Genomic DNA, 14910 nt, shown 5'->3' on the forward strand with positions numbered 1-14910 from the left:
GACTTCCACATATGATATTATCTTAGGATTTGGGAGGGACTTTAAATACATGTATTATACTATATTGGCCATACTTTTGACCTGTTAGTTCACTTGTCAGTAAGTGTTAGAGGTCATTCCATGTCAGTGCATGTAAATCTGCCTCAGTCTTTTAAGGATTCCATGGTGTAGATATATAGTACATTATTTATCCTGCCTCTGATTGATAGCCATCTAGGTTGTGTCCAGCATTTTCCTAGATAAACAATGCTGTGGTGAACCCCCTTCTATGTGCCTTGTGTGAGAGTGTTAGGGGGTAGATTCCCATAAGTGGAATTTCTTGACCAGAGTGCATCTACATTCAACTTGTTCTACTGCCTAATTGTCCCCTGAAAAGATTGGGGTGATTTGAGAGCACCTGTTGCCTCACACTGCCACCAACACTGAATAGTAACAATGCGTAACATTTTTACTAATCTGCCAGGTGGAACATGGGATGTCTCTGTTTGAATTTATGTTTCTTATTTATTACTAGGCTTTGGATTTCTTCTTATATTGTGTGCAAGAATTTTCATCCTTCCCAATAATAATCCAAATGACTCTTTAAAACTCTTTGCTCATCTCACCTTTGAGCTTAGGTAGATTTTGCTGAGAAATTGCAGCTCTTCTGGCAGAGGGACAATAGCCCAGGGACAAGAGGGCTAATTCTCCAGCTCTCCCTGCAGTCACCTCCTTATCAGTCCTTCCCAGAGCCCCTCCAGTGTTCCTTTCTCCAGGACAAACCATTCTGAAACACGTCAGCCATGCCTGCCTTTGGAAGACTGTGGACTTTTGTCACAGCTTCCAGGATGGCTGTGACTCAGCCCATCACTGAAATCTGAGGCTGTGCACGTGGAAAGCACTCACTGCCCGCGCCCAAACTGGCCCTAGACCAGAAGGGCTTGCTGTGCCTGCCTCCCACTGCTCCTTCCCTCCTGCTCCCCCTTAGCTCATAATGCTATTATAAACATTAACAGAGGCTGAACCATTCAAACAGTACAAAATCATTCCATGAGAATATATGGATATATGCTTAACCTTGTGCATCTTTAGAAAGATTCATGTATACATATGCATATATTTGCATATATATGTTTAATGACAACTATACATAGTGTTCCGCATTTTGCTTTTTAAAAAATTAACAGTGTATTTCTGAGATCTTTCCACATCAGTATACACAGCTCTATTTCATTTGAATGGCCACATTGTATTCCATTGAAGTGTCTATTTATTTACTTACCCATGCCCTATTAATGGACATTTGGGTTGTTTCCACTTTCTTGCCATTAACAACAATGCTACTGTGAATATCCTTGAACAGACATCCTTGTGAATAGGTAGGGATGTACCTGAAGCGGTAATTCCTAGAACTGGAATTGCAGGACCAAAAAAATGTGCACTTTATTTTTGATAGGTATTTCCAACTTGCTCTCCAAAGAGGCTGTGCCAGTTTCCCCTGCCATCAACAGGCATTGAGAGAGGCTGTTTCCCGTCCTCTCTCTCAGCAGCATCAGGCTTTGTTAAACTTATAAATCTTCTCCCATCTGATAGGTGAAAAATGGTATCTCATTGTCATCTTAACGTACATTTCTCCAATTATGGTTGAAAAGTGTTTCAAATGTTAAGAAGTTATTTGTATTTCTTTTTCTGTGAAGTGCCTAATTCATATCCTTTATGAACTATCCTATTTGTTGTTAGTTTTTATCTTCCTGATTTATAAAAGTTCTTCATATATGAAGTATATGTTTTTGGTATGTATGGTACAATAATTTTCCCTCAGTTTATTGTTTGTCTTTTGTTTGTTGGCTTTTATTATATATATGTTGCCCTTATAGAGTCTGGATTTTCTGTCTCAGCGCAGGTTAGAATTTCAATACACATATTTAGGTATGAAAGAATTGATTTTTGTACCTCATCCTCATTTCTACATTTCAGTCCCTGATCTCCTGAGGTGGCAGACACTTCTTGGCATCCATCCAAAGACTGGCTGGTCAGCCTCATGCCCCTAAGGTTCCCGGGGTGATCCTGAGTCCAGGTGGGCTTACTCAGTACACAGGAGGAGACTGGAGCTCACCCGAGCCTCCAGGCCAGCTGTCCACCTGGCATCCCCTGGAATCCCTGTCTGGTCACCTCTGGACTGACACTTCTCCACAAGGCACCTCTGAGGCTGCTCTCTCCTCTGTGCCTCTGGGCCATGGAGTGCACAGGGTTCCTTCTGCCACCCACAGTGACAGAGAGGCCCATATGCCTGACACACCATGTGGCCATTTCTAACTGGGCTGGTCCCAGGAAATCAGGCAAGGCCCCTTTCTCAGGGCCCCTCCAGTATCACAGTACATCTCATGACACACCCCACCTCTGCCCTCTTGCCAAGCTCAGGGACTCTAGTTGGAGAGATGGGCAAGCCTCGCTATTCCGCATCAGGCAGCTCAGCAAATCTAGTCCTGTATCTTACATTCCTCTAAAGAGTTGGAATTCTAGAACTCAGAGGTCAGGAAAGCATTCTTTTTGCTCCTGTCTTTCTGTTGTCACATCCCTTCCTGGAGGCAGTGCACACAGAATGGCCAGAAATGTGTGTGTGTGTGTGTGTGTGTGTGTGTGTGTGATTCCTGGGGAGAGGAGAGGCCAGAACTTCTCAGGAACTACCAGGAGGAAAGCAGATGGTGTTAAACCCCCTGAGCTTCCTAGAGCCTCTCCCGACAACTCCCAGCTGCACCCTGCACTGCTCCGAGGCCCTTGTTCTGACACCATCGGAGGCTGCTGTGTCCCCTGCTCTGGAAGCCCTTTGTGGGTGGGGCTGGCCCATCCCGCTCTCCTCTGTGGCATCTAGCCTGTGGGCTTCACACATCTGGGCACTCGGTCACAACGTGTGGCATGGAAGCATCTGGTTTTAACAAGCCAGGCTGTCCTTGTCCTTGGAGCTCTCCCAGAAGGCTGGGAAGGGTGGGGCATCAGTGAGGGGGTGACTTAGGGTGTCCCCCAAGTGACCTCTTAGTTTTTTGCTTTCTCCTGGAGGTTTTCCTCAGCAGACCACCAAGGAACCAGGGAAAAAAAGTTCTCCCCAGAAAGCACTGTCTGTGGGTGAGGCCTTCTCACCTGCTCATCTCCCCAGCCCCCATCCATGCTTTGGCGGTGTTTCTTCAGGCCAAGGGCTGGCCAGTGTAAATAACTTCAGGCCTCGGGTGCTCAGGAAGGGGGCTGGGAGGGAGGCTCCAGGCGCCAGGCACCAGGTTCCGTCCCAACACAGCCGAATTCATTCATCGTGGGGTTTCCATTCCATCCCGGCTTCACCCCCGGCTCTATCTTTACTTTGCCTCCAGCCAAATCAAAGCTCCACCTCTAAGGCTTTCTGTCATGAGGGACAAAGTCCTTTCTGTGAGGGCCCACATTTCCTGGAAGTGGAGATTGCAGTACAATCTGGCCACACACACACAGAGTTCTCCCCACTCAGGACACCCTCTCCCTGCCCCTCTTTCTCTTTCCTGGGTATGGCCAGCTCTCAGGATAGTGCAAAATGTCTTTAGCTGGTCTCCAGCCCTCCAGCCATTTCTAATTGTCCCCTCCAGTCTCGTCCATGAGCTCAGCCTGCGACCCACCCAAGTTGGCTGGCCCCCATTACCCCTCATCCATGCCTGTTGCCATCAGTGCCACGCTGCCTCTAGTTCTTTTATGTAAATTAATCCTCTCCTCAGTAGCATCTCTGAGCCACACAAGCCACCAGCAGGCTTGGTTGGCTACCACAGCCCAGCTTTTCTGGGAAATGTATGCGTTAGTGGAGATTTGGAGTCAGAGGAGCGCCCAGCCCCACCTCTGGCACTGGCTGGCTGGTTCCTTGACTTCCCAGGGAAGACATCTCTGTCTTTGTCAGTAAAGTGGTGAGGGGAAGAAAAGGGAGTGTCATGTGTGTATTCATAACACATGTACTATTGATAGTAGTAGTACATGAAGAGCATTTTTTCACTGTAATTGATCCTGCCCTGTCAAACATAACTCATGAGTCTTATATTTTTGGAGGGGAGGAGTGTTTTTTCTACCATCTTCTTTCTCTTTTCTCTGCAATTCCTTTTTTTAATTAGAAGGTGGAGATGGTGATGGCAATGTGAGAGAGGAAAAACAGTATCAGATGTGGATGGAAAAATAAATAAGCTCCAGAGCAGGTGCCAGCTGCAACCGAATAAAGTTTGGAAACCTGGTGCTGAGCTCCTCACCTCTGTGGATTCGAGCCAGGTCCCTGCCCACCCTGGGAGCCCATATTAAGAAGGCAACCCCACTCTCGGACACCACAGGGCCTCAGATGCCCTCTTCAATTCCCTTGTGTCACTGTGGTTTGTCACACAGGCCATCAGGGAGGGTGCTGGGCCCAGGTGACATGTGCTGGGGTCGCTGCTGAGCCACGGTGAAGGAGCAGGTAGTCTCTTGAGAGGGGACAGCAAGTTGGGAGCCCAGAGGATGGGAAGGCCCTGAAGTCACGGCGGTGGTTTGTCTCCCTTGTTGGGCCGCAGGGCAGGAGATGCAGGGGCAGGAGCAGGAGACAAGGCAGGCGGTTAGACCAAACCGCAGCTGTCTGTGCTGCAAAAGACTGACAACACCTTCAGTTTCCATCAGTATGAAAGACCGAAATGTATAGGGAATATATCCATACAAGGGAAGGCTGAGCAGGACAGGAAAATGCATTACGTACTGATGTGACACGATAGCCATGATACATTATTAAGTGGAAAAAAGCAAGATGCCAACAGCATATAATATAAGCTACCATTTGTGTTTTTATTTATATGTATTTGCTTGAAAATGCAGAAAATGCCTCTGGAAGGAATTAGAAAAAGCCATTTCAGAGAGTTCATGTTTAATAGGTATAGAGTTTCAGCTGAAGATAAGAAGTTCTGGAGATCATAGTGGTGATGGTTGCATGAAAGTATGAGGTATCTAACACCATAACTGTATGCTTACATATGTTATTATAATGGGAAATTTTATATTCTGTATATTTAACCACAATTTAGAAAAACCATTTCATTAGTCATCCGTGGGGAGAACCTGGGGTTCGAGAAAGCAAGCAAGGGCAACTTTTCACTGTATATACTTTTGTCCCCATTTAAATCTTTAAAAAAATATGTAAGAAAAAACAAAAATAAAAGCAGCAGCAAACGGATGAGGCCCAAGGAACACTAAGCCTTGCTGACCGAAGCTGAGAGGCAGTGCAGGGTGGTGGTTGGTTCACTGACAGGGCAGCACTGACCAGCGGGCTGTGGGCAGCAGGGCTCAGGGACGGCAGGCTGAGCTCGGTTGCTTACTGGACTCCCTTCCGGTGGGGGGCAGGGAGGGGACTCGCTGGAGAGGCCACCTGACTGACAAAGGCTGTGCCCTTCCTTCCTGGGACACAGCCAGCCTGGGCCACCCTGCATGGAGGGCGTGAGGCGAATTGACAGACTTCTCACCCTTCCCTGCCTTTGATCTCTCTAGGCTCTCCGTTGGCCAACACAGAAAAGCAGCCAGAGCGCAAGGGCGCAGGTCCCTGCAGGATCTGTGGCAGGGTTGGCCTGCTACAGACACAGCGCGGGGTGGAAGCTGGTGGGAGAGGGGCTGGAGAAACAAAGGACGAACTGCGGGAGGAGCCAGCCTGCCTGGGCAGGTAGCCCAGCTCCACCACCTACTGCCTGGGCATCCTTAGGCATCAAGAGCTGTAACACGGGGGAGGGAGTTAACTGTACCTATTCTAGAGGCTGTTATGAGAATTACATTCGTTACTATCCATGTTAAGTGCTAAGAACAGGGCCAGGCACATGGTAAGCACTAGAGAGGGGAATTGTGACTGTTACTGTTGCAGCCTGTCGTGTGAGACCTAAAGCTTTCCATGGTTTCTACAGAGGCAGGATGCAACGGAGCAGCACATTCTCAGAGGCAGCAGCGGACACGGCAGTGTCTGGGTGCGGTTGGCACCTGGGAATAACAATACTACTTATTGAGCCCCTCTAAGTGTCAGGACTGTGCAGGGCCTGCTATCATGAAAGCCTCCCCATCCCTGCCAGCTGGGTGGAATCATGGAACTGTCCTCCTTAGAGCAGGGAAGACAAAAGCTGTGCAGAGGAAGCCCCTGCCCAGGGCTCCATGGCTAACGGAAGGCTTGCTCCCAGAGGCACTCTCGCCACCACACACTCCCCCTGCTGCTAAGTGTACCACTGGAAACTCAGAGCCCATGAAGGATTTATAAAACATGCAATATAAAAAACATAAAAAATCAGAATTGAAAATAGCCTCTATTAGCAGAACTTCTCTGAGCTTACCAGCTAAAAACTTACCTCAACACTTAGAAGAAAACTTCTCGTTTAAAAATATAGTCAATGGAGAAGAATTAATTAAAAGTGTTAAAAAATGTCAAATTTATTAACTTTAAAGTGCAACTTTAATGGTAATTTTATGAAAAATTAAAAATACTAAGCCTGTGTTGAAAGTAATGCATTTTTCAGAAAAATACCAGTGATACAGTATTTAGAGATATGTATAGTTAAGAAAGTGATTAAAGTACAGGACTAATATTAAAATGATTTGAGTACATTTTATATTACATTAGAGAATGTACATTAGAGAATAAAATTTTTCTCTTGTTATTTTTAAATATTAGGATAATCAAAATATAAAGTTTTTATCTGCTTTAATATCCATGTCTTTTAAAATAATGTGACTTTTGAAAATAGCTTTAAAATACATTACTTTATAAGCACCAATATAATAAAATAAATTTCTCAGTCCAAAAGATACTTAAATTTTTTTAAAAGTCCAAGACCACCTCATGTGTCAGCACCCATCGGTGGGTCCTCTCCTTGCTCCCTGTCTCTGCCCCTTCACAAACTGGAAGATGGTTTTCACCGTATCAGTCTCTTTTCAAGGTAAATGAGTGGGTGGACAAATGGTATATTTGAAGGACAAATAGCCCAATGTAGAGAGGTGCTGGTGACCAGCTTGGGAAGACAGTTTGGGCTACATGGGAAAGGCTTTGACACAAGGCCGAAGAGAGGATTTTACCCAAGAGGCCCACTCCCCACCGAGTTTTTGACAGGAAAGTGATATGAGGCAAGCCAGGCTTTAAGGAAGATTGATCTCACCGAGGGGTGAGGAGAGGTTATGAAAGGGACTGGTCACCACTGGGGGTTTCAGATGATGTGTCTTTGGGAAGGCCTGTGAAGAAAGGGAAGGAAGCCTGAGAGGTGATAAAGGGGATTGGCAGGATCTGGTGGGTGCTGGGCTGGGGGCCCGGGAGAGGGAGGGGTTGGGGATAAGGCAGCCCCTCTGGCAGGACCAAGAAAGTTGCCCTGGGGAGGAAGCCTTTTCTCTCTGCATGGGGTTATGCCACCTGCCTCCCAAGGGAGGAGGGTGGTGTCGAGAGTCATTCTCAGGACAGGATCCAAGTCTGAGGCTGGACATCTCCCCAGTGTCCTGAGTGCAAGACACCAAGGACACAGCACCCTCACCTCTGATTCTGGCCCTGTTTTCAGAGTGAGGTTCTGTCCCCTCATGAGGGGCTGATGGAAGACATCAGATCCTTCTTGACAGTCCCCAGGACCTTCTAAGCAGGCAGACCATGGCCACAACATTTGCCCAGAATGTTTTTGTATCCCTTAGTGTATTTCCAGGATACCTAGTGGATAACTTCTCACTGCCTGGGACCATCCTGCTATGTTGAATCCTGAGGGGCTGAGACAGCACCAGGAACAGAAGATTCTAGATCATCTCTTCCTTGCTCCCTCCAGTCCTGCCTTAAATGTCAAAGTTCAGATTGAACTGGATGTAAGGGAGAAATGAGACAAACCATGCAGGAAGTGTCTGCTCCTCCCATTCACTCACACAGAAAGACTGGAAAGAGGCCAAGTGACCACAGACTGGAAACGTCTGATTCTTGTGTGCAAGGCCAGGCCTGGGCAGGTGAGGACTTGTTCAGCAAGAATGTAGATCTAGTGGTCAGCAAACCCTTCCAGCATCACATGGATGACTTATGACACCTGTGGGCCCTAGGGTGCTCCTCATACCTTGTAAAAGAAAGGACAGGGGTGAAGTGTCTCACCTGAGCAGTTTCAGGAGTAAGAAGGCCCTCTCTGGAATCAAATGCCATTTTAAAATTTTCAGATAAACCTCCTAATGATCAAGAGATCCATGCCTATTCCTGGCAGAGAGGACAGTCCTAGGCCATCAACTCAAAGGCATACTGGCATTTAATTCATTCAGCACACACTTATGGAGCACCTAGTATGCACCATGCATTATGCTGGGTAGGGGAAAATAACAGTGAACAGAACAGAAAAAGTCTGCCCTTGTAGCATTCCATTCTAGTTGTAGAAGACACATGATCAACAAATATCTAAGATAGTTTGAAATGGTGCACTGTGCAATGAGAGAAATGAAAGGGGTATTCTGATAGAGTGCAAGAAGTCCTTTAGAAATGATGGTCAAAGAATCAACATTTCACCTGAAGGAGACGAAGGCACCAACCATGTAATGAACTCGGGAACATCATCCAGGCAGAGGGAAGAGAGAGTACAAAGGCCCTGAGGTGGATGTAGCTTGGCTTGTTCAGGGGCTATAATATGAGGCGTTTATGAACTGTGAGAACTGCCTAGATATCTAGCACTGAAGTTGCTAAATGACCCTTTGCCGGAAACAACGTCCTGTTAAGGGTTTACAATGCTCATAGGGTCAAGAACATCCAAAGCTCTGACCTCCAGTGGACCTTTCCTGTCAGGCTGGATGGTGGGCAGTGGGTGCGCCATAAGCCTCTAAAGGAGAAAGAGGATGGTGGTAACGCCTCCTACCGCAGGGGGTTTGGAACTTCTGCCTGCAGGGGCTGTGGTGCTCTTCCTGTCTGAGAACCTGGCCAGAACCCAGAGGGACCCTATGCCTGTCCCCAGCCTTCCAACAGTGAGAACAGTTTGCTCCTGTCCCCCCTGCATAGGCTGTGAATTCACAAGTGATGGGCCCACGCTTCTCTAAGTGGGGCAGGGTCCTTGGGGACAGGTGAGGAGACATGGACACTTGGGGCCTCTGGAGGCTGTGGGTCATCGCTGGGAAATGACAGGCTGTTGCTGGAGGCTCAGGCCTCTGGCTCTGTCTGCCTCCAGAGTTTCAGCAGAGCCTGGAATCTCTCCAGAAGCAGGAGCGATGCATGTGCCAAAGTCTGCCCAGCTCTCCTGGGCCCCTGGAGCCAGGACCAACAGCAAGTGGGGGACAGCCAGGGGTTTGTGGGAACTGGGGCTGTGGCCACTGAAGGTCTTGGGGCGTGCAGGGGGCAGCGGAGGCCCTTGAAGCTCCAGGTGGCTGGTTCCTCAAAAGCAAAGCCACTTGAAACACCTCATCTGGGACAGCTGAGGTCCCCGTGGCCAGCTTGACAGCCAGAAGGCTTCTGCTGCGGAAAGCCCCAGCCAGTGAGGGCAGCTGCTGTCTGGCGATGGGCAGAGATGCATCTCCCCCAACACCCTGGCGTGGGGCCTGGCAAGGTGGACGGCAAGGGGCTCAGGGTGAGGACGTCAAGGTGACTCTGGAGAGGTAGCTACTCCAAGGCCTCCCCTTTGCTCTGGACCCAGCCCTGAGCCCAGGCCTCCCCATCTTGGCTCTGTTCCCCTCTCCTGCTCTCAGCTCTTACTTTTCCCCCAGTGAAGGCAGGCTGGGAGGCTCGACCTCCCTGAGGAACTGCCAACAAGCTGTAGAAGGCAGGGGCTTGGCAGGCGCTCTGTCACCTCTGTGGGAGCCACGGGGCTAATTACACTCAGCTGGCGGTCCGGGAGTTTCCCAGCTGGCCGGCCTCGCCTCCTTCTGTGTGGTAAACACCCAGGGGAGGTGTGGGGCCAGAGAGCGGAGGTGCGGGCCAGAGCGAGGCCTGGAAGGGGAGCCAGGAGGGGCAGCCCAGCTCCAACCAGGAACTTGACTCAGAACCCCTGGATGTGGGGCAGGTCCAGCCCCATCCAGGGTCCAGTGTCCTAACGAAGGGAGAAAGTGGCCCAAGATTTGCCCTGCTGGGATATCGCGGAGCTGGAATGAAATGGAATGCTTGGGGAAGGCCCGGAGAGGGGGCGCTATGAAGAATGTCCTGCATCTGCCTTTCCTTTTCCTATGAATCTTGGGGACTTTCCTGGGTCAAGGCTGCTGTGTACAGCCATGCAGGTGTGGGCTAAGGCCTGAGTGGGGGCTAGCCCAGCCCGTGTTGGACTGCGTCCATCTGGACCATGGGTCACCTTTTCCCACATTACACAAAGGTTTTCTGCAGACCAGAGTCAGAGGGTGTTGCTCATCCTAGATGAGCCCTACACACTAGGGTAGTTGCCAGCCCAGGCAGCCCTTCCCCAGAGGACAGAGTGACACTTTCAGGACTGCATGTCCAACATGGTGCATCTAGGCTTCAGGCTCCTCAGGTGACCTCTCAGCCCGGGCGGTGACCAGCAGGTTTGCAGAGCAGCTGGAGGCCGCAGGCTGAGACAGCCCTGACCCCTGACCCCTGCTCAGGCTGTTTGCTTCTAACTCCCTCCCTGCCTTGTACTGACTTCTGCTCCTGTGGCAGGGTTCCCTCCAAACCAGCCGAACTCCATCCTGAGCAGTCTGAGCCAGGCAGAATCGGAATGAGGCGTGAGCCTGCGGAAGTTGAGGCCAAGTCAGTGTGGTACCTGCATTTGATCCGAAAAAATACAGACTATGAGGATAAATGACCTGTCAAATGAGAACATTGGGGCAGGACCAGTGATTTAACTTCATACCTATCCTTACATAATTCACAAGAATATTTAGATCTACAAAAACAGATATCGAAACCCTGTTCATTCTGTCAGCAAACATTTATTGAACACCTCCTGGGGCTCTCTCAGCATTGTCTCTGAAGACTCTGTAGGGAATCAAATGTCCCACCTCCCCACTCACATTCTAGTGGGCAAGGCAGACCAAAAAGCCAGGAAAACAAACAAAATCATTGCAAACTGCAATAAGCATTAGGGAGGAAATAGCCTGCTAAAGTAGTATCGATGGCATGTTCCTGTAGTATTGAACTCTTCTTGCTTCACCTCTGAGGTAAGAGAGGAGAAAACCCACCCAAATCACTGTCAGAGGAAAAACAAGCCTTGAACTACCTCCAGACCACAGAGCCCAATTCAGAAAAACCAACCCTCCTGCATTCCTATTTTGAGCTGCAGCTGCCCACTGAGGAAAGGCCTGCAAGTAGGCTTTTCTCGCAATGGGAGAGCCCACAGATGTGAGGGACATGACCATGAGCATGAGGGACGTGCTACCGCGCAGTCACCATGGGAGGGAGAGATCAGTTCTCTGTCAGGGTGGCCAGAAGGATTCATAGAAAAGGTGAGGTAGCTGAGGTTGGTTTTGAAAGATGAATTCATATTTGCAGGCTGGCAAGGAGGAGGCCCACCTGGCACAGAGGAGCAGAGGAGGGAACAGAAGGAGATGGGAATGCTGGAATAGGGCACACAGGCACCCCAAAGGGAGCGGCTCAAGGCCCCAGCCCAAGGGCCAGACAGCATACAAGGGGAGGATGCATTCCCAGCTCTCCCTGGCACCTCCCCTCCCACTGCCCCTGTGGCTCCCATGGGGTTTTCCCATGCTGTCAACCTGGCCCCAGTCCCACAGGGCAAGGTCCAGGCACAGTTACAGGGTGTGGAGGGCTCTGGAGAGGGGCCTCTGGGAGGACAGGCTTCTTCTCCTCAGGCCTGGCTACTCGTTCATCTGCAGAGAGCACCAGGAGACTGAAAAATTCTCCTCTTGCTGAATGGCTGGTCATTCACACAGAAATTCAGTGGGGAGGGGGGCCGCCGGGGGTGCTGTCTAGGGAAGAGGAAACAGGCTCTTTGTCTAGAGCCGCCCCCCAGTCTGGGTCTGCCTGAGTGTGTAGGTTCACAAACTTGAGGGTACCAGAGTCATCTGGGGGCAGAGGGGCCTATTAGCATGAAGACTCCCTGTCCTTCCTCTCCCCTAAGATCAGAATGTCTAGGGTGGGACCCAGGTACATGCAATTTTAACAAGGTCCAGGCAGTTCTGATGCAGGCAGCTGATGGGTCCAGAGCCCTGGAAATTGGGTTCCATGGCACCAAGGAGGCTGAGAACTGGCAGCTCACTGTGGACGTGGCAGTTCCAGAGACCCCAGGGCTTTTCCTCTGGTCCCTCTCAGCCTCCTCTCCCTACTCCAGCATGGCGTATAAGCACTCTTCTCCCTGGCACCCCCACCTGTTCCATCTGCTCTGCAGCAAACAGAGGCCACACGAGATGCTCCAGAGCCCCTACTCCTGATTTTTCAAGTGTCTCCTCCCCCGGAGAAGCAGCCTGAACAAGGCAAATGGGAGGCCGTGTGGTGCCTCGGGTCTGGGATCCACGGCTGAACTTCCTTTAGCCCACACCAAAGTCCCTGGCCTCTTGGCCCTCGCAGCTAGTGGTGATGCTGTCCGTGGACAAAGATGAATATTCTAGAAGAAAGGATTGAAACCACTAGGCAACAGAGAGAGCTAACAGCTGCTAAGAACCGGATACATAAAGGCATGATTGTCTCTTTCCCCAAAGCTGTTCGCTCATGGATACGGCACGCAGGGGAGAGGATCCTGGTTGGTGGGGGACTCTGAAGTGGGTGCAGAAGCCCAAAGAGGACTTCAGGCAGGTCAAAGATGTTGTGTCCACTGGCTATTCCTTCCCAGGGTCAGAAGTGCACAGTGCTTGTCAGGGGGCAGGTGGGCCTCACAGCACAAGCTTTTGGGCTCAATTAAGATTCGTACTTATCTGCAGCCTGCCATCTCTGAGGTGCACAGCTGCAGCCTGGGTGTGGGTGGAGGTGCCCCTCTGTGGGGCTGCCCCAAAGCCAGTGCCGAGAGGCTGGGCAGAACAAGGCCTGTGTCAGGACTTGCTGAACTGCCCTAGTATTTCAATATCCTTTGTGGGAGGCAGAGATTTTGCCCTGATAATTCTCTCTGCTTCCCAGGCCTGTGGCTTTTCATCCATGAGAGCTACCCTGTGGGGGGTTAAGAGGGCCGCCCTGCCTGTGTGGGAGCCAGGTCCACAAGCTCAGCCCCAGAGCCTGAAAGCCCTCCCTGGCTGCTGGCCAGTGAGAGCCACAGAGCCCACCACAAACAGTAAACAAAGCTGGATAATACCATCCAATATGAGGCAAATTCTGCTCTGAAATCCTAAGGCAAGGTGACTATGGCCTGTTTTTCATTAGGCCTTATACCTCATTATATCCAAATTTGGAAGGCTCAGTGTGAACAGGGGAAAGATTTGTCTGCTCTATGATTCTAACTGTCATTGTCAGTTCCCACCAGTCAGTCCCAGGTCAATTTAGAAAATGGAGCCGGATGCAAATACGTATGTTTTCTAGGGCTCCCTCCTACAGATGTGAAGATGCTACGAGACGCGGAGTGAGGAGCTGGGTGGGAATGTGGCTGAACCATGCTGGGTTTCCCAAGGGCCATGCCGTGAGCTCAGATGGCAGCAGCCCGCGTGACTGGGGGAGACGCCAGGACCTCGGACCCCAAGGAGACCAGCTTTGAATCACCACCTACCATCTGTGTGACCCTGGCAAATCACCAATCTCTCTGAGCCTCAGAATCCTGACAAACATCTACCTCATAGGATTGCCACTAAGAGAGTCAGTGGAGGTTGTGTTTATTTTAAGCACTGACCAGAGGGCCTGGTATGTCCTGGATGGGCAGTGGGTATTCTGCCACCTCTCCTTAACGAGGAGCAGGAGCCCCTAGGATTCCATTCCTCTCCTGAGCAATTATGGTCTGATCATGAGAGGCAGCGTCATCAGGAAAGGAGGAGAGCAAGTAACACTTCCACCTGCCTCAGCGCAGGGACTGTGAGTGGTGGTGAGGAGCCGGGTGGAAGGGCTGCCAGGATCTGATGACAGAGAGGTCCGCACACCAATCCGCTTTGTCTTGGGCTCTGTTCAGCCAGCCCCCATCCCCGTTCTCCTCTCAGGACCTCTGTGGGCCCTCACCCTCACCCCACTTCCTGCCCTGTGCCCCAGGGTGCTGCTGGCTGCTGCAGTTCATCTTTCTCTGGTCACAGGCCTTGTCCCAGGGGCTCAGGTTACTAAGACCAGGGCCTGGCCCCTGGATGGCCACACAGCAGGACTTGCTGCCCTCCTGTGTGTCCCTGCATTTATCACTACCCAGGACCATGGGGCTTACAGGTGCTTGTCCACCTGCCTTCACATTCTGCTCCGGACACGACAAGCAGTTTAAATTAGATAAGCAGATAAACAAATGCTAAACATGCACACAAACTTTATACAAACCTTTTTTATATATTAAACAGACAAAAAGGCCCTTGGAGCACCTGAGAGTTTGGGGTGGCCTTTCTCTGGGTTGAACACAGTTCCCTTAGACATAGAGCCAAGGCTTCATCTGGTGCCCACGTGGCCCAGCTGCAGCTGCAGCTTGTTCCTGACCCCATCAGGGTGGCTAGAGAGGGAATACTTAGGGCCACAGGCTCACCTAGGCTTGTCACCTGTGTAGCCCCAGGAGCACATTTGCATTATTTTGTGGCAACAAGCAAATTTCCTGGAGGGTGTTTTGGAAGAGGTGGGAGCCGCCCAGAGAGAAAGCCAAGGAAACCAGAGAGCAGGAGGCCAAAAGGAAATAGGTCTGGGCAGAGGCAGAGGCTACAGGCGGCTGGGGAAACACAGCCTTGGCCTGAGGCTCTGGGCTGAAGACTATCTGGGGCCCTCAGCCCTTCCTCTGCCCTCTGAGCCGAGGAGGAACCCAGGTCTGCCATGCTGACCTGCTGGAAAGGTTGCCCAGCCCACGCCTGTGTCAGTGCAGGAGGAGCTGACCGGCTGCAGAGTGAGGTGGAAAATCCCCGTAGTGCTCCTGCACCTGAGTCTGCACCGGGGTGGGGACACAGGTGCCCGTCATG

Source organism: Manis pentadactyla, chromosome 11 (assembly GCF_030020395.1).
Source record: "Manis pentadactyla isolate mManPen7 chromosome 11, mManPen7.hap1, whole genome shotgun sequence".
In the NCBI taxonomy this organism is placed as follows: domain Eukaryota; kingdom Metazoa; phylum Chordata; class Mammalia; order Pholidota; family Manidae; genus Manis; species Manis pentadactyla.